The 21,041-nt window shown below is 43.4% G+C and overlaps 1 protein-coding gene across 1 annotated transcript in view; it reads left to right on the forward strand.

Annotated features, from left to right (window-relative positions):
* ACSS1 (acyl-CoA synthetase short chain family member 1) overlaps positions 1 to 21,041 on the forward strand; it is a 637,137-nt gene that overhangs the window by 100,304 nt on the left and 515,792 nt on the right. The window lies entirely within an intron of this gene.

Below are 21,041 nucleotides of genomic sequence, written 5' to 3' on the forward strand. Positions count from 1 at the left end.
GGGTAGCACACCATCTTCACTAGTGCCACGTGGCCCATTACAGAAAGCAAAAGAGAAGACCAAAAAACAAACAGAGCTTTGAGGGACTGTGACGCTCTGCCAAAATTGCCATCCTGCAAATCAGTGGGAGAATGGTAGATATTAATCACTGGTTATCGAAAGGTAACTGGTTCCCAGTTCAATCTGAGGTGTAATGGTATATGAAGGGGAAAACAGTGCCATATGTTAAAGAAACACTAATTAATTTTTTTTTTTATTACATTTTGTATGTGCAATTTAGATCCCAAATAGTTTGAAGATTCTAAGTGTGACACTTAGGGATAACTCAGATCACTAGTTTGGCTTTTGCTCAATTTCAAAACCATTTTAAGACATGGAGAAAGTGGGCAATTGTCTTGCACAACCTTGCAAAGGGTCTAGCCCTTGCTCGCCCTTCACATTCACGAACAGCAGACAATTGCACCAGATGACTTTGCCAAGGTGGGTGGGCGCTGCTTTTTCAACCACTTGACAGTGCCTCTTCTGTTTCTCTCCTGTCTGCAGACAACTCCCCAGGTACCCAATACCTTCCGATAGTCTTGGTGGACCCATCTTGTCTGATTTTAGGAATTCTTAGCAACAACCTCCCATTTGATCTCAGTTTCATCCTCCTCTTTGATTGGTAGTCTGGGCCCCCAGTTCTGCAATAAATGTAGAGTCCCAGACATACACTCTAGTGCTGTGAGACTACAGACAAGTTGTGGGTACCTCACATCCTAACATTCGATGTGAGACTGTTGCCCACACCATCTGCCCTGCCTCATTAAATGTTTTTTAGGTTGAAAGTCCTTGGGCGGTAGGGGTGAGCCAGATGTTTTTGTTCAATTTGTTTAAACTAGCATAAGGTTAATTACCTTAATGTTTCACAAACTGTTTGCCAGGGGTTTTAAAATGTTCAGAAACATAATCAAAATGTTGTTGTTACTTTCTCTTTAAGAAAGATTGGATAGATTTGGGTAGGGTTGATGGCCTTGAAACAGTGCTGAAGGGCATTCATTTACTATTGAACAGGGACATAATGTGACACCTGAATGTAGCATACCAGGAGGCAATCACAAAAAGACCACAGTGAATAAATAGTGCTATGTTAAAAAAGAGTAAATAAATGCACTGATAACATAGTGAGGCATTGCCTCTCTTGGGTGTGTCTGTAAAACTGACGTTTGTTCTTGAATTTTTGTCCTGAATTTTGACCCTTCGTCCTGAATTTTTGTCCTGACATTTGACCCTTTGTCCTGATTTTTTTACAGTCCTGACCAGAATTTGCCTCATTTCCAGGTGGTCACCCTATTCCATACCTACCCGTTTGGAGTACCTCAGTGTCCTGTTCCTCGGTGCAGAAGACTACTTAATGAGATGGCGGTATCACATTCAATCAGATGCTGCTAAATTAGCATGGTTTCATTCCAGCTACTTATCTTCTTCTGGTGCACTCAAGCACTGTGCACTAGTTTCGGGACCTAAAAGGGTAATATTTTAAAGTCCTTGTGTATGGCTCACAAAGTGATAAATCAGGTCGGGCGCAACCCCTTCCAACAAGGTTTCATGCGACCTGTCCAATCGCCTAAGAAGGCTAATCTTCTTTTCTTAAATCAAGAAGGCCCGGGTGCGCATTCTCAGTCCGGGCTGGCATGCTATGAAACACTCTCCCGCCCTAGCCGCGGATGACTGACAATTTAATTAGGTTCAGGAAAACACTTAAAACCTGGCTCTCCATACGTTAATTATTTTTTATACTTATAGTTTTCATTCGACTGTAATCTCAGGTTCACTCCCTTCACCAGGGCACCTTTGCAGGTAACAGTGTGCTCCATGAGTGTACAAATAAATAAAATAATAATATAATATTGTCACTATTACTAATATTGTTAATGTTACTATTACTAATATTGTTACTTTTATGACTACTGTTAATGCCACTCTTACCATTATTACTACTATGGATAATATTAGTTCCGGTATTATTACTAGTATTTCTATTATTACAAGTAATATTCTATTACTATTACTCTTGTTGCTATTATTATACTAGTATTACACTTATTTTAACGACCATGGCCATTACTACAATTACTGTTAATAGTATACTAGTGTGCTTTTATATGGCACTTAAAGTTGCAGTTTGACATTTTTAGGCATTGTAAAATAAAACATGAGCTATTTCTGTCTAATATAATGTTACTCAATTCTTAAACTTTGCAAGCATGAAATGCTGAGTTGATCCTGCTGCAGCTTGGCATTTATCCATTTCACTAGCGTGGTATGAAACTTACATTTCTCGGATTTTACACAAAACAATTCTGTCTCGATCTGTTCAACACTGTTTTACTATAGTCCATTTGTTTTCCAATGAACAATTATAATTGAACATGGCACGGATATGAACTGCTTCAATGTGATCGTTGTATTAAAAAAGCATCTCTTTATTAAAAAAAAAAAAAAAAAAAAAAAAAATGAAAGTCAGCTAAGACATTATTTTTAAGTTTAAAAGCAGCCAATACAGTATTTATTTTTGTTTTACTTCTTGAAGTTGAGAAGCACTGAAGGCATTATTTACTTTTGCTGTACTTTTTATGAATTTGTTTTCTAAAGCTCCTGTTTACCAGGAGGCTTTGTAGCACTTTCTGGCACCGAACAGAAACCCAGGTGCTCTAATCAGAACAAAAACGTATCAAATGCAAAGCAAAGCCTTTAGCTGTCTATGGAACAATGGCTGACACTTTGTTGGAGCAGGGCAACAGGAGTTTTATTGTGCCTGCCAAATACCTTGTCAGGGGTCCAAACTTTGTATAAGTCCCTCACCTTTATATGGTTCATACTTGCAGGCAGAAGGACTTGAGCAGAGGCTTAATGTGGAAATTATCAGTCAGACAAGAATGACCAAGTCCTTATATATTGATTTATCAAAATGCCAGGAGTAGAGGAAGTGACATCACACTCCCTTTGACCGTACTGATCTCAGAGGAAGGGACATCATATGAATTTTGACCCAGAATCTTCCCAGGATGTTATGTAATGTTAAATTAACCCTGATGACTTCACAATAGCCGCCTATATAAGGGTGCTGTAATTGTTTTCAAACAATTTTTTATTGAAAAAATAAGTTACTGACAGCTGATAATGAGAGCACGTTACAGGTTACATTGTGAACACAACAGACAACATATACACGAATGTAGGGATATGAATTAAAGTAGACACAGCCATAAGTTAACATCCATAGTTATGTCTTTCCCATATCAAAGAACTTGGGGAGGTTCATGTCTAGGGAGGTAAAGAGCAAAGATTAATGACTCGGTGAAGGTGAGACTGACTACCCTGTGTGTGCTCATGGTGAGTGATAGAAAAAGAAAGAGAAAGAGGGGAGGGGAAGGGAAGGGAAGGAAGAGAAAGGGAGGAGAAGGATGTGGGAGCTGTGCTGATCCATTAGTGGGGTATACTGCTGATGTGTGCCTGGTGACTGAACATATAAGCATGTATGAGCAAAGGAATTGGTGAATTTTATGGGGGTTCTGTTTTTTGTAGGTGTAGGCCAAGTTTATTCCATAGACAGCGCATATGTGATGTATTGTGCAGCCTCTTGTATATGAAGTGATCTGTGCTTCTGGTGTAGTACAGGGTGTTCCACCACCTGTTATGAAAGGTGAAAGTGGTAAATTTCCAATCTGATAAAACCGTTTTGAGCCCAGTGCAAGCATTAGATGCAGTAGTAGGGAGTCTTGTAAGGGAAGAGTCTTGCTGGCAGTGTGTGCTGGAAACCCGATATATGATATTAAGATGAATGGTGTGACCTGATTTTGGAAATTTCATAAATTGTTTGGAGAATTTTGGACCAGAATGGGGTAATCGTTTTGCAAGTGAGGAACAAATGTTCAAATGTACCAAGTAGTTCACTACAGCGCCAGAAGATATCTGATTGTTATAGCCCTAGATTATGTAACCTGGTGGGGGTCCAATGTGTTTTGTGTATCATCCAGAATCTAGACTGGGGTCTAGATTGCAGGTGTGATTTTGGCCATAAAGGTTGATTGCCAGACTCTGTTCCAGTTAGTATCTGTAAAGTGTGATGTAAGATTCTCTGGAGTGGTCAGGGACCATTTCTTTTTCAGGTTATCCCTAGTCTGGTAGCATAACTTGCAATCCTAGGATTGTATCTCAGCCTCCTTTTTTCCATTTAGATAAAAGATCAAGGGTTGGAATAAATCCCAATCAATGCCATAAAAGGCTCTGTTTAAATTTCGGGGGTAAAGGAGCAGACAGAATGTGTGATTCCACATGAGATCTTTTGAATAACTCTTCCATATCTCTTAGCCAGTTTAAGATTTTAACTGATTTATTTACTGCTTTCTTAAAGGCAGAGGACAGCAATGATTTACCCCATAGTTCACCCAGCTCCAACTGTGCTATGCTTTTTTCCAAATGCCCCTAGAAGTTACTATTACCCCTTTCAAAATGAATTTCCTGCCAGACTAGGTTAGCATGGTATGGTTATCATTAATGCACACAAGGGCGGGACGCAAGCCAGAATGAAGCCCAAGCAGAGATAGATGTGTGAAGAGAAGGTACGGTCCTGTTTCGGAGATTGAAGCTAGCGCTATAATTAGATCAAGTTGGTTCCTTTATGGGGTCGACAGTCGAGTCTCACTCTACATGTGGTTGCCATCTTAGGGTGCCAGTCTAGCAGCAGGCCAGAATCAGCATCAGTGCTCGTGAATCAACCTTGCTTCGTTTAGTTGCTTGTCGGTGCTCTACGAAAGCTTGGGGGAATGTAATCTGTGGCGGAGTACATCATCGAGCAGGTTTTAACGGCTGAGTATGGGGATTGGACTAGATGGAGTATGGAGCGACCTGCTCAGGTGGCTATTATTCTCGAGTGCTAGTCACGCCTCCTTATTAGAGTGCTGTCATGATCTTTGAGAGTGGTGCTGTGTCTTACTTACCCTGAATTGTAGAATGTGAGTGAACAATACATCGCCTAGGGTAGCTAGGAGAGTGGTTCTCTTCGCTCAGAAAAAATGTTGAAAGAATATGGGTTGAGTAATGCAGTTAATGCACAAATTTCACATATCTTTGCTAAAAAAAGCTGTACACATTGAAAGGGTATCCATTACATAATAAAGTCCTTTCATGGTGTATCATGTCAGTGAAACTTAATTCTTCCTTGGAGTTGGCTCTGTGTTTGTCAAAATGTGCTATCGGTGGCCAATATATCAAAAAGTACCTCCATTGTGCCAGAGCCTGCATTTTGTCATGGGTGCTCTGTCCCCACTCCCCATCTGCCAATTGCTAACCATATGTCAAAATCGACATACAATTTACCAGTGCCATACTTTACCCATTAATGCAGTTCATTTACCATTGCTAAGCCTTAAGTCAAAGATTACATGTAGTATGTCATGGCCAGTTCTGTTGTCCGCCCATATTTCAATGTTGTCCCCCACCCCGTGGCAAGAATTTCCCAGCATTTTTCCATTGGTTCCCCTCATTGCAAGAATTGGATCTAGTTCGGTAGAGTTACCTCCAGTATGCTAGTGTCAGTATTGTGTCACAGATGCCTGTCATACTAAGTATTGTCTCTAGTAACCAGGGCCAGCATTTTGCCATGAGTGCCTCTTTTCAGGCAAGAAAAAGACTTGCAAACATAACATCGAAGTCTCACTCGCGTTCACTTACATTCAATCACTCACACTTATTCGTAGTATCATTCACTCATTTTCACTTTCACCCGTTTGTTCTCTCACTCAGTAGCACTCATTATTTCCCCTTCTCTTGCATTCATTCTTAATCTTAAACATTCTGTCAGGTGCTAGCCGGCGCCTACAGGGCCGATCGGGAGATTGTAGTCATTAAGGACTACACTTCCCATGAAGCCCAGCGCGGTAGAGATCGCGTAAAAGTCGGCGCACCCTGGAAAGGGTGTGCGTTATTTGTGCTAATGAGGCAGGTCGGAGCCTCAACGAAGTAGGAGCGGACGGCGTTCCCCAGGGGGGAATTCATCGGCGGCCCGAAAAGAGGAATGAGATTCAGCATGGCCCCCTCCTGGAAACTGACCTTTTACCGGTAGAAGGAGTTCCGAGCTGCTCCTCCTTTCGAATTCCGAGTACTAAGAAGGTGGTAAGCAGCAAGCTTGCTACTTGCCGGAGGCTATCGCCTTTCTTTATTCCTGCATTCCTTACGGCCAGGTTGGGGGTGACTGTCATAAATTGGAGCACTTTTCTTTTGAGGTACCATAATAAAGGAACGGCGATCTTATGAGACATAATCTTTTGGCTTTTTGTTGGCGGCGATTCAGAATGAGATTTACTGTTTGCAGGATTCCAAACAGCCGGGACAAATAATTCTTGTCAACATTCACTGAGATATGAACGAAGTACTTCTTCAAATATACGTGACATTAACGAAAGGCTTAGTGGGTTAACTGAATCATAGGAAGAAGTACAAAATAGATTTTCTTCACCTTATTCTTTCTCCTCATGTTCGTTTCGTTATACGTTCTGTAGTATTGTTTAGGAGGAAGGGCGGTGAGACCCTTAGGTGATTATTAGTGGCCGTAGGTGGCTGGGGGCATCCATTGGTGATGCTGATGGAACATAGTCAGGCTTTGGACTAGTTCTGCCCTTATGAGTTATGGGCAGTCCAGGTCGTTTTGGTTTTAGTGAGACCTTATGAGAATAGACAGACAATGTGATAATTAACACTGTGTATTTTTCTTTACAGTTATCCCGTCCCTGCTGATCCTTCCCCTTCCTTCCCTCGCTTGATTACTCCAATGCACTGTGGTTTTTTTTATCAGTGACTTGGTGGTGTCAGGAGGTGGACCTTGTTTGCATCACACCGAGTCTGAGGAGTACCTACACCGTGACAGAATAACGCACCCACGAATAATACTCCTCCTGCTCGGTGTAATGCAAAGATGGCATCTATGGATGATGTCTTACAGGCGTTAGTGTTAGTGCAGCAAGAGTTGGCAGATTCTAGGGTGGAGGCAGCGGCACTAAGGGACAAGGTAGAAAGGCTTACTAGGAATCCCTTCGATGCCTCAGCATCTACACCGCAGATAACCGTGAACGTCTCCCCTCCAATTCCTTTGGCCAGTCCGGAACGGTTTTCAGGGGACCCCAGGAAAGTTCAGGCCTTTTTAACGCAGTTGTCTCTCCAATTCTCATGTAGACCGGCGTCTTTTCCCTCTAACCTTTCCAGGGTAATGTTCGCTATTTCTTATCTCTCGGGAGATGCAGCCAACTGGGCAGTGCCGTTAGTTAGAAACGATGACCCATTATTATCGGATTGGAATGCCTTTCGGTCGGCCTTTGAGAAGGTGTTTGATCACAGAACAACCACCTTTAGTGCTGATAGAGAATTGCTGGAACTGAGACAGGGGAGGTCTGACCTGGTTACCTTTCTTACCACCTTCAATAGACTGGTAGCGGAATCAGAGTGGCCAGAGGAGAAGAGAATGTCTCTCTATTATCAAGGATTAAGAGACGACATGAAGGATATCCTAGCCCAAATAGATCCACAGCCTTCCACGTGTACTGAACTTGTGAATCTTACCTTGAGATTGAATCATCGGCTAGCAGAGAGAAGGGGAGAGCGTAGAGCGGGTGATAGGCGGCCGGTCATTCCAGAAAGAGAGGGGCGACCAGTTCCTAATTCCCCTGATTTATGCGGGGAACCTATGGAAGTGGGAGCCGTTAGGGCACCTCTGTCAAAGGCCGAAAAAGAGAGTAGGAGGGTACAGGGGTTGTGCATGTATTGCGGCAGGAAGGGTCATTATGTGAGAGAATGTCCCCAAAAACCAAGAAAAAGGTTCTCCTACTCACCCACTCAAAAGGCCGCGGTGACGTCAGGGAAGATATCAGAGAAAGAGGATTTGCCCTTTATAGAACCCCTATCAGGGTTCCGGTTGACTTCTTTGACCCTCTTGCCACCAGAAGAAAAGGCGTCACACCTGTTGTTATCCGTAGAGCTGGTGTCCCAAGATCGAAACCATCCTGTATGGGCAATGATAGACTCAGGAGCCACGGGAAATTTCATAGATGAAGGGGTGGTTAAGAGACTGGGACTTCTGACATTTCCAAGAAAGAACCCCGAAATTGTGTTGGCAGTTGACGGTACACCACTGAAGTCTGGACCCCTTACTGAACAAACTGAGGATGTGGGGTTGGTTTTCAGTGGAGTATCTCCGGCACGCAGAGAAATAATCAGGCTAGATATAATAGAGGCTCCTCAGTATGAAATAATTTTGGGAATGCCCTGGCTAAGAAAGAGCAATCCTGTTATCGATTGGCAAGCCAAGACGGTTAGTTTTCAGTCCGTGAGGAGTGAGAAAGTCGGTTCCTTATATGATAACCCCCCCGCGTTAGCGTTGGCTCAAGGGTTACAGTTGGCCACAGTGGTGGAGAAAGCGGTGATATTGCCCTCTGTTTACGCCAAGTTCAAGGATTTGTTCGACGAAGGTCAGGCGGAGACATTGCCACCCCATCGTATATACGATTGCAAGATAGATTTGATTCCGGGAGCACTCCTTCCTTCTTGTAGGGTATATGCTCTATCAGACCCAGAAACCAAACATTTGCGAAGATATCTGGACCGTTTCCTGGAAATCGGGTTCATTAGACCATCTTGTTCTCCGGCAGCTTCTCCACTCTTTTTCATAGCTAAAGCGAATAAAGAGTTGAGAACCTGCATCGATTATAGAATGCTGAACAAGAACACTATAAGGAATAGATACCCTCTTCCCCTCATTCCGGTGTTATTGGAACAGGTGAAAGAGGCAACTATCTATACAAGGTTAGATCTGAAGGGGGCTTACCATCTGGTCAGAATCCGTGAAGGGGATGAATGGAAGACGGCGTTTAAGACCCGTTATGGCCTGTTTGAATACTTGGTAATGCCGTTCGGGTTGTGTAACGCCCCGGCGGCTTTCCAATACTTTTTGAACGATGTTCTCAAAGAATACGTAGATCACTTTGTGATCGTCTATATAGATGACATATTGGTGTATTCTACCTCCTTAGAGCGGCACATGGAACATGTTTCCCTAGTACTCCAAGCATTGCAACAGCACCATCTTTATTGCAAACTGAGCAAATGCGAGTTCCATGTACAGAAGGTTGAGTTCTTGGGGGTGGATTTAAGCCCGGAAGGGTTCTGCATGTCGACAAGAAAAATACAGGCGGTTCAAGAGTGGCCAGTGCCCACTAGTGTGAGAGACGTGCAATGCTTCCTGGGGTTTTCTAATTACTATAGAAGATTCATCTGTCATTTTTCCCACATTGTGTCACCTATAACAAGGTTGCTAAGAAAGGGAGTGTCTTTTGTTTGGTCAGAAGAGGCAGAGGAGGCCTTCTGCTTCTTAAAACAGGCCTTCTGCTCAGCGCCTATACTCCAGCATCCACAGCCAGAAGTACCTTTTATAGTCGAAGCAGATGCCTCGGATATAGCCATTGGGGCTGTGTTATCCCAAAGAAACAAGACCTCAGGACAGCTTCATCCGGTGGCGTTTTTATCTAAGAAGCTATCTGCTGCGGAACTCAATTATACGGTGGCAGAAAAAGAACTACTAGCCATCAAGAAGGCATTTCAGGAATGGAGACACCATCTCTGGGGGGCCCAACACCCGGTCACGGTATATACTGATCACCGAAACCTGCAGTATATGAAGGAGGCTAGACAGCTTACCCAGCGGCAAATGAGGTGGATGCTGTTCTTTTCAGAATATGAGTTTGTAGTAACCTTCCGGCCTGGGGTCGACAATCGCAAGGCAGATTCACTGTCTAGACAAAGGGACGCGAGGAACGTCACTTCAAGACCTGATGAAGCAATCATCCAACCGGAAAAAGTGCTTTGTGCCCTTCATATATCTCACTTCCTAGAAAAGGTCTCTAAGCATAAGTCTGCTGCTCAGTGGAAGGAGTGGGCCGAAGTAAGTCAGGACCGTACCCTTAAGCACGGAATACCGTTGCAAGGTAATCGTTTGTATTTACCAACACCTGAACTTCGAATGCAAGCCTTCAATTGGTGTCATGATGCGGTAACAGCTGGTCATCCGGGGTACACCAAAACTGCGCAAATAGTGCAACGACATTTCAGGTGGAAAGGTTGGGCTAAGGACGTTGCGACATGGGTAGCTCGGTGTGAGATATGTGCTCGATCCAAGGGAGAAAACGCGAAGAGCCAGGGCAAGCTGATGCCTTTGCCCACTCCGGAAAAACCATGGCAAACCATCAGCGTGGATTTTGTGGTAGGATTGCCAATGGATCAGGGGTACAATGCTATCATGGTGGTAATCGATAGTCTTACCAAGATGGGTCACTTTCTCCCTTGTAGAAACCTACCTACAGCAAGTCAGACCGCCCATCTAATTCTGTCTCAAGTGGTGCGGTTACATGGTTTACCAAGAACCATTATTTCAGACAGAGGCCCCCAGTTCGTTGCTAGGTTTTGGCGCATGTGGTGCAAGGTTCTGCGCATTGAATCCGCCCTATCCACCAGTTTTCACCCACAAACCGATGGCCAGACGGAGCGTCTCAACCAAACCCTGAAGAAATATCTGAGGTGCTATGCAAAAGACACGCAGGAATCGTGGGTGTCATTGCTATGGCTGGCCGAACTATCGTACAACAATGCTTGGCATAGCTCGATAAGGGAGTCTCCTTTTCGTGCTAACACAGGGTTCCACGCGGAGATGTTGCCCATAATCATACCTCGGGAAGTCACGGATCAACCTACTGTCCATGCTATGGTTAAGAACCTACAATCCATGCAAAAGAAAATACGATTTAATTTGGATAAAGCCAAGGAACAGTATAAGAAATGGGGTGATGTACATCGGCGTGAGGGGCCGGTGTACCAGCCAGGGGACCGAGTGTGGCTTTCCACCAAGTATATACGTTTTAAGATGCGTAGCATCTTTCATCCTCGTTACATTGGTCCTTATGAGGTGGTACGCAAGATAAACCCTGTGGCTTACCGTCTCAACTTACCTGCTTCCTTAAGAATCCATCCGGTGTTTCATTGCAGCCTTTTGAAGCCAGCTCTGTCCGCGACCCGGCGGGCGGTGCCTCCGGTGGTTAGAGACGGACAGCTGGAGTATGAGGTGCGCAAAGTGTTGGATTCCAAACTACGGGGGGGTAAGTTATGGTACTTGGTGTCGTGGAAAGGGTATGAGGCCGAGGAGGATTCATGGGAGCCGGAAGGCAATGTTCATGCCCCTAGGGCGGTGCAACGGTTTCATGCTTGTCATCCCACTAAACCTGGCCCTAGGAGGCGCTTTGGAGGTGGGCGTACTGTCAGGTGCTAGCCGGCGCCTACAGGGCCGATCGGGAGATTGTAGTCATTAAGGACTACACTTCCCATGAAGCCCAGCGCGGTAGAGATCGCATAAAAGTCGGCGCACCCTGGAAAGGGTGTGCGTTATTTGTGCTAATGAGGCAGGTCGGAGCCTCAACGAAGTAGGAGCGGACGGCGTTCCCCAGGGGGGAATTCATCGGCGGCCCGAAAAGAGGAATGAGATTCAGCATGGCCCCCTCCTGGAAACTGACCTTTTACCGGTAGAAGGAGTTCCGAGCTGCTCCTCCTTTCGAATTCCGAGTACTAAGAAGGTGGTAAGCAGCAAGCTTGCTACTTGCCGGAGGCTATCGCCTTTCTTTATTCCTGAATTCCTTACGGCCAGGTTGGGGGTGACTGTCATAAATTGGAGCACTTTACTTTTGAGGTACCATAATAAAGGAACGGCGATCTTATGAGACATAATCTTTTGGCTTTTTGTTGGCGGCGATTCAGAATGAGATTTACTGTTTGCAGGATTCCAAACAGCCGGGACAAATAATTCTTGTCAACATTCACTGAGATATGAACGAAGTACTTCTTCAAATATACGTGACATTAACGAAAGGCTTAGTGGGTTAACTGAATCATAGGAAGAAGTACAAAATAGATTTTCTTCACCTTATTCTTTCTCCTCATGTTCGTTTCGTTATACGTTCTGTAGTATTGTTTAGGAGGAAGGGCGGTGAGACCCTTAGGTGATTATTAGTGGCCGTAGGTGGCTGGGGGCATCCATTGGTGATGCTGATGGAACATAGTCAGGCTTTGGACTAGTTCTGCCCTTATGAGTTATGGGCAGTCCAGGTCGTTTTGGTTTTAGTGAGACCTTATGAGAATAGACAGACAATGTGATAATTAACACTGTGTATTTTTCTTTACAGTTATCCCGTCCCTGCTGATCCTTCCCCTTCCTTCCCTCGCTTGATTACTCCAATGCACTGTGGGTTTTTTTATCAGTGACTTGGTGGTGTCAGGAGGTGGACCTTGTTTGCATCACACCGAGTCTGAGGAGTACCTACACCGTGACACATTCATTGTCACTTATTTGCACTCGTTCACTTTCACTCAGTCTTGTGATGACTGACTCATACTTTCTCATTCACTCACACTCAGTTGTATTCACTGTTACTCTCACTTCCTTAGTTTTACTCATTTTCCCTTATTCTTACTCAATTAATGCAGTCAATCAGTCTCACTCATCTTTACTTTTACTCACACTTACACTCACTCTTACTCTCACTCATCCTGTTTTTTCTCACTCACTGTCACAGGTATAGTCACTTCATCAATTTCACTTACACTCACTCACACTCATTCTCGCTCTGCAACACTCCCTTACACTCATTTTTACTCATTTAATCATAATCACTCTGACTTACAGTAACTCATAGTCAATGTTCTGCAATTGTACAGTATTAGAGATGATTAGTAGGATAAAAACAGGCAGAAAACAAGAAGATCTTATTACCAAGGTTCACAGGTTGAGCTTCCCCTGTGTTCTTGGCACTCATTTTGCCCCCTCTAAAGCTAGTGGTCTTAAAGACAATGTCAGGGTTGAGGGGCAAGCTACGGGTTGCATCAGTAACCCCTAAATAATGCCCATGCAAAGCATAATGCTAAGGTGTTGCTAGAATGGTAGCCAGTACACATCACACAGCAAGCGGTCGAAGTGCATTAAAAAGGAATGGAAGCTGTGATCCGAAGTGCAATGGCACAAGTCAATGAGTTTCGGGTAGGGGACAGAGATTAAACTAATCAATTAGAAATTCACTCTTTTATGTTATGAAACTTCAGTTGGTTAATGTGATCACTGTAGATGTCTCTGTGAGACAATAAGGAGTGTTAAGTTTTACACCATGTGTAACAAAGAGAAAATATTTTATTACGTTTTATTTTTATGGGTGTAGTCTGGTCATAATTGAAGGATTAGGTACATTTTAACAATGAAAACATTATATATATTCTTACATAGAATTTTTAGATCATAGTATTTGGTTAGCATGATTTAACATGATTTAACATGTTAGTTTGTGAATTACATGATTAAATTAAACCTGCCTATGTTGTAACATGGGAAATGTATATATATATGGAACATGTGTGTTTTTTAAACTGACATCGACACAATTTAGAGGTAGTTCTGTTAGCATATTCTCATGTTGAGCTAGTGGGGGCTTGTTTTTTGAAGTGTTGATGAATTAATGTATTTGACTATCATTTGTTTTTATCTTATATAGTGTTATGGTTTAAGTAACTAAACAATTAACTGTTTACTTGCTTACTCTGTGTGTCACCAGGGTGTCAAAGAATGAAATCCTGGTTTGGACAGTGGAGATTAGTGACTTGTGTATTTTTAGTGGTGCAAGGTCCCAGCCTGTGGAAGAAAGCACTGTGAATGTGTAAGCCATTAGTTTAAAATGTCATTACCTCTCAAAATGTCACTATGAAGCTTCCAGTGACTCCATCAGTTAAAACCAATACTGGATCCAAGGCAGCCTTTACATTTTCTGATTAACCAATTGCACACATTTACATTACTTTCAGGTAGCAGGCAACATTGTGAGAAGGGGTGTATCTTTTTTAACTCTCTATCCCTCCCTTAACCCCAAACACAGGAGATCCCCTCCCTTTCCTTTTTGAGCTGAGGCATCTCAATTGTTAACATTAACCGTTCCAAGACTGTTCTTTTTAACAAAAAGTAAGGAACTCTTTTGTTAAATTAGAAAAGAATGGTCAGTCTTTAACTGTAGATCCTGCCAACTTCGACCTCTACACACAGCACCAGGTAATCGTTGGTGTTAGTGTTGGTAAAGGAGTGCAGCCACTTAATAGTTGTGGTAAAGTCCAGGTTAGCATTCAGGTAGACCAAGTTATTTCCATTGCATTAATCCATTCAACAAGCAATAATTGCTGCTGTAGGAACCTGGCTCTGGATATACTATACCAAAGTAAAGCATAGTGTGCACAGAGTCCAGTGGATCCCCAGGGGCTTTACAGAGGCTAAAGTAGATAACACAATGCTCTTTTTATGGTAGTCTGGTCAAGCAGTTAGGCTTATCAGAGGGTAGTGCTAAGCATTTGTTGTACACACACAGTCAAGAAATAAGGCACACTCTCAATGACTAACTCAAGATCGATTGATTGTCAAAAATATACTTTGTTACTTTATTTCTAGAACTAAAAGTATATTTGCTGTAGGGATGTACAGTTTCAAGAATGCATCACTTTCAAGTATCAAATGCACTTTGTCTAAAACTCACAGATAAAACAGTTTACAGGTAAGTAATACTTCTCAGTTTCAAAAGTGGAAACAGTGTCATTTCTCATAGAAAGCTAAGCAATCCTAGGGGAAGAAAAGTAACAACAGAATTTGCAGGTAAGTACTCAATTTACAATCCCAGTCATCGGGGTTAAGGTGTCCACAAGGCAAAGTTTAGGAAGAAACCAAGGATGCACAACCAGCAACACGGGGCTGGCCGGGTGCAGAGGTCAAAGTTGGGGTTGGGCGCCCAATTTAATATTATGGAGACAGGGGGCACTTAGAAAGAAACAGCTTGCAGGTAAGTACTCGCGACTTCTGGGCATAGACCTGGGGTTTTAGATCAGCACCGTTGGAAGCCACAGGTCAGCACCAAACATACACCCTCAGCTGCACAGGGGCGGCAGGGTGCAAACACATCGTTGAGCACCCAATGCTTTCCAATGGGGCAACCCCAGAGGTCACAAAGATGCTGCAGGCTTGGTCCAGGGGGTCGACTGAAGAAAACGAACTTCTGGACAGGTAAGTAGGGAGCCCATTGGACGTTGCTGAACCATCGGTTGAGTTTCCCAAGGCCCAGGGGCTGCGGGTGCAGAGTACTTTTAGGCGTCAGGAAATCTTTACCAGAGCCAGTAGTTTTCAGGGGTGTCCTCTGGATTTAGGCTGCAGGCGCCGTCGTGTTGGTCAGGAGGTGTCAAACCAGGGTGCACTCAAGGTTGGAATTGCCTGGGGACCTTCTCTGGACCGGTGGATCACCTGGACACGGGTGCGTGGGCGTCAGCTGCAGAGTGGGCAGGACTCGTGGGTCCAGGGCAGTTCTGGAGACCTTCTTGGAGGTTGATTTGTGGACAAGGTGGCTGTCCTTGTTAGATCTTGGTCCTTGTGTAAGCAGGCAGTCCTCTGGGGTTTTGTAGAGGTCGCTGGTCCTGCAGGACCCGTCATCTTCTGGTAGTAGGAGTCTTGAAGCTGCAGACAGGCTGGTAGGGCTGAGGCCAAGTCAGTTGTTGTCTGAAGCCTTCTGTGCTGGTGAGGCTCCTCACTCTTTCTTCTTCTTTTCAGGTCCCCAGGAATCTGAAGAGCAAGGTTTGGGGTGCCCCTGAATACAAGATTTAGGGGCATTCCAGGGATCAGTGGGCAGTAGCCAGTGGCTACTGTCACTGAGGGTGGCTACACCCTTCCAATGCCCACTCCCTTTGGGGAGGGGGGCACATTCCTAACCCTATTGGCTAGCTCCCTCCAAAGCAAGATGGAGGATTTTGCCAGGAGGGGTTCACCTCAGCTTTGGACACCGTAGGGGTGGTCCCAGCTGGGTTGGACACTCCTCCTGGTGTTTACTAATTTTCCATCTGGACCTGCCATAAAAGGTGGGGCCTGGTTTGGAGGCCGGGCATCTCCACTGGCTAGAATGCCCTAGGGCAGTGTAACAGAGGGGAGGCATAAGCCTGTGAGGCTCACAGCTAAGTTTTGCAGTTCCTGCAGGGGGGAGGTATGAAGCACCTCCACAAGGCTTTGTTCCTGCCCCCAGAGAGCACAAAGGCTCTCACCCCATGGGGTCAGAAATGTGTCTGTGAGTAGCAGGCTGGCACAGACCGGTCAGCCCTACACTAGAGAATTGTGTGAAACACAGGAGGCATCTCTAAGATCCCCTCTGTGTGCATTTTTCAATAAATACAACACTGGCATCAGTGTGGGTTTATTGAACTGAGAAGTTTGATACAAAACTTCCAAGTCTTCAGTGGAGCCATCATGGAACTGTGGAGTTCGTAATGACAAACTTCCAGCCCATGTGCTCAATATGGCAACACTTCACTTACAATGTCTAAGAATAGACTTACACACTGTAGGGGCAAATTGCTCATGCAGCTATGCCCACACCTGTGGTATAGTGCACCCTGCCTTAGGGCTGTATGGCCTGCTAGAGGGGTGACCTGCCTATGCCACAGGCAGTGGATTGTGGGCATGGCACCCAGAGAGGGATGCCATGTTGACTTTACCATTTTCTCCCCAGCAGCACACACAAGCTGCAATGACAGTGTGCATTTGTTTGGTGTGGGGTCCTTTAGGGTGGCATAATGCATGCTGCAGCCCTTAGGGACCCTCCCTGGTCACAGGGCCCTTGGCACGTGCATATAGCCACAAATTATAATTCAATTTTCTTCTAGCTAAGCCTTAATGTGTTTTTCATCTTTACTGTTGATGGCTAAGAGGTAGGATTGTAGGGGAGCTGGCACATAATCAGCCTTGGAACTGATTCCTATTAATATTTGGGTATCATTGACGTCTCTATTAAAGTTTAGTCCCAAGACAACAAGCAGTTTCACCAAAAAGCAGCTATGAGAAAAGCTTAATATTAGTTCATTTATTGGCATCTAATGCAGATTATTGTAGTAGCAAGACCACGACTTCTGTTTATAATTCGTCCACAATAATTCCAGAGCTCAATGTGTTATTCAGGAGAATTTAACACATGGACAATTGGTTATGGGGTTTACTTCATTATTTAAAGCTTTAATATAATTTCTGGACAGATTCCAGAAGAGACTGCACCTTTCTTTTGCCTGTATATCAGAACAATCATTCTTAATTTGAAGTATATGAAAGGAGAAAGGAGAGGACGGGGGGCACTGACAAGATTGTGACTTATCCATTAAAACCATACTTCTCTTCTAATGGCATTTTGTGAAGAATTCATGAATGTTCTGAGTTTTATTAATAAAATGTGCTCCGTTTTTTCACACATATCTTGATAAAATTGTACCTCTGAGTGTAAACATTCAAGGCAGGATTTAAGATATTTTAACTGTACTTTAATTATCATTGATATGGTCAGCAAAGAAAATATATTCCTCATTATTTAATTAGGATAGACCTGGTGTGAAGTCCAATACTTTAATTTCAAAATGCATGTTAGACATTTGAATAGGCAAATTCAGTGTAAAATCTAATTTCATCCTCTTTGCATTCAAACCAAACTGTATGTCGTACGCAGATACAGTTTGATGAAAACAACTATTGTTTGCACCTGATCTAGAATGGCGAGAGTCATGAGATGAACATACTAGAACTTTAGAGATTTGTTATGGCATAATGACTGCAAACATTGAGCTATCCATTTGTGTTGGAACTAAAAATAAAGGTGCTGCTGCTGGTGACTACACCTACTTAACAAATCCATTGGTACAGCTTTATTGTTGTCAAGGGCATCCTCCTGGGACCACTTTTGTTGTGTAGTTTCAGGTTCCATGTGAAACTAGTCTCTGCCTCCAGGACTTTGTTGCAGGCACATCATTCTGTGCAGGAAGCCAAGGACTATCTAGGGCATCTTGCCATTGTGTATCTATAAGTAGGGGGTGGGTGAGAGACCCCCTAAATGTGCCTCCTGCGTTTGTTCATTGTGGGCAGGGTGCATGGTCTAACGAGGCTTCCTTTTCTCTTTTGATTATAGATGATGGGGGCAGAAGCCTGCTTCATAGTTCATTTTCCTACTTGTTTGTTGTGGGTAGGTGGTGGAGTAGCGGCCTGGTTTTGTGGCGTCTTGCCCCAAGTTATATGCAGACATGTAGTTGGGGGTGTAGAATGCTTGGTGCAATGGAGAGATGCTTGCCTCTTTTGAGGGACACTGAGATTTGGGTGATTCTTTTGCGAAGCCACTCTGTAGTTCAGGAGGGTAGATATGTGAACAAATTTCTGACTGAGAAAAGTCAGTGATTGAAAGCAAAACAAGAGGTATTTAAAACTCTTCCAGGTAACTGGGATCTGGTCTTTATGAAAATAAAGTAGTGTTCGTCTTAAAATGGTATCAAGACGAAAACGCAGTAATTTATGTAATCTGTCTAAATTCCTGAGATTATCTCTGTAGGCACTTCCAGGGCCAACCATAAACCAACATTCCCTGATTTCTACTGCCATTCCTGCACATCAAGCCCTTTGGTGCCAACCGTAAGAATGTGCCTGAATGTTGAATGCCTTGTATGCCAGTGCTACTGTATGCCTTGAAAGGTGTGAGCAGAATCAGATGGAAACCAGGTGCCCTTCCGCCCGAATACTGAACCAGGATGGCTTACTCGGGCCTACAAACTGGGAAATACGTACTAAGGCAAGCTCTACTGGCCAATTTAAGAGAACGATGGTCTGCCAACCAAACCACAGTAAAGCACTGCAGTGAGAAAAGGCGGCCATGAGTGAGTGCGACATACGGCATAATATGGGGACTGTTCTGTCAGCTTTCTTGCTTGAGTTTCTAGCCGGTAGCCAAAAGCGCCTTTTGCTTTCTGATTTCCGAGGAGCTCCTGGATCCACAACTCACTCTGTAAAGTTACCTGTTCGAAACCGACAACTATTTGCTAAATGAATCTAGTTTATGTTTATGGTGATAAATTCTTCGAGATCCACACCTGGTAAAACACTGTCATAGAAAATATTCAAGGTGTTGAGAACTGGTCACCCGTGTTTCCTTCTCACCAGGAGTCATTGCTCTTGTATTTTTAAAGGGTTATGCTACAATAATGGAGGTTAATAACAATACCATATTATGTATCATTATGCTTAACAGAGTACTGACGAGCACAATTCCTAATATTTCCAAACAGACACACATTCATAACTAAACATGAAAACGCTTACTTAGATTCATTTTTGCAATTTAAAAAAAGGATTTAGCACTTGTTACTCTCATGTATGTCTGTTTTAATTATTCCTCAGAGCCCTTTGGATATCTGCTGTGGGTGGAAGGAGTGAAATATCACGGGAACAAGAGTAGATTCTTCAGGATCCCTTGAGGAATGGGCAATACCCCACCTGAGTCCCCAGTAATTCCTCATCGACTGCTTTCGGCAGCCAAACTGTCAGCACGAAATGGTCCTAACCTTTCTGCTTATTTTGTAGCTCTGATGGGTCCCTAACCTCCATTCTCGGCCCTCAGAATCACAGCAGCTCCTGTAAGGAGGCGTTTAAACCCAGAAAACTATAACAGATAAAAAGTAATGGTGCAAATTACACTAGGATCAAATGTTGAGCCTATATAGCCGTAAGATTATTACATCATTCATGAGTAATGGGCAAAATATAGAGCTTGTTTTCACCCAATTTGCCTATGTTATAATAAATAAATTGTATTTGTATATGGCTTACTACCCCTGACGAGGCATTGAAGCGCTTTACGATGAGTAGTGGTCAGTCATCTGGTTATTGGGGTTAGTTGTGCATGCCCATTCCATGCATTCTGTGGTAATGGTCGACATAGATGTCATTGTTAGAGGTGGGGCTAGATGAGACACAATTTTTAGCTGGAATTAATAGATATTGTTATGGTTTCCAAAGAGCTTTGAGGCAGATAGGCAGGAGATTTTTAGAGTGACTTGTATGCAGAAGAGGGAGCAGAAGATAGGAAGAAGCAGAGGCTATTTAAAAAAAAAAAGTGATGGAAGGACAATTTTTTATGCAGGATTTTAAGGATTATAACAGGCTGAGAATTTCTGCAGGCAAATTGTGGATGTAAACCTGTTGAAAGAAACAGTTTCAAAGATACTTCTCACAGTAAAAAATGGAAACACAAGAGACCATGTTAATATTATACTAAATAAAGTATTGTTAGTTTATGCAAATTATATGCACCATTAACAGTATATATTATAAAAATGTTATGTAAACACCCCACTAATTTACAAATATACAAAAGGCAATTAATATAGACACACTGCAGTAACCATTATCATATTCAGCGTGCCATGGTTGTCACCCATTTAATGTTTGGTTTGGAAGGTGCTGTCCCCTTCATCTTCCCCAAGCGCACTCCAACAAAACAGACACCAGGTCCAGCAGAGTGGATGTGTCTGGGGTCACCTTCTGTTTCCAGCATCCACATTGCCTCTTGACCCCAGTTATTGCAAACGTTGCAAATGTTATCACACCCTGCACACCTGATCGTGGTAGCTAACAGAACATAATCTTGAGGCAGCGCAATTTGTGCTTCTGCACATTATAGCTGTTACTCGAAAGTTGAATGGCCCTATTTACGAGATCCACTCATAACGTGCTGCTCTGAGGAAGGAGTCTAAACTGTTCACTTAAACAGAGGCAATTGTCACTTATGTGTTCTTTTGCTGCAGCAGGAAACAAGTAATATGGCACCTTTTGGACCGTTTTAGGAAAAGCTCATGAATGCATTTGCACAGGTTTTAACGTTACCTTTGCATGCATAGCTCTACAGAAACACTAAGTACTATTGCAAGTATTTTTGTGATCTATTTCCGATGTGTTGAAGGCCAACATTATTGTGGTTTCAGCTCTTCCTTATCTATTGGTGGTCCTTTTTGTTTGCCTTGAAGCAAAGACGATCAAGCTGACTTTACTGAAATGAAAGCCTATGTAATTAATAAGCAAAGAGATTACCTACTTACTGTATGTCCTTTAA

The sequence above is a fragment of the Pleurodeles waltl genome, chromosome 5, assembly GCF_031143425.1.
Source record: "Pleurodeles waltl isolate 20211129_DDA chromosome 5, aPleWal1.hap1.20221129, whole genome shotgun sequence".
NCBI lineage: Eukaryota > Metazoa > Chordata > Amphibia > Caudata > Salamandridae > Pleurodeles > Pleurodeles waltl.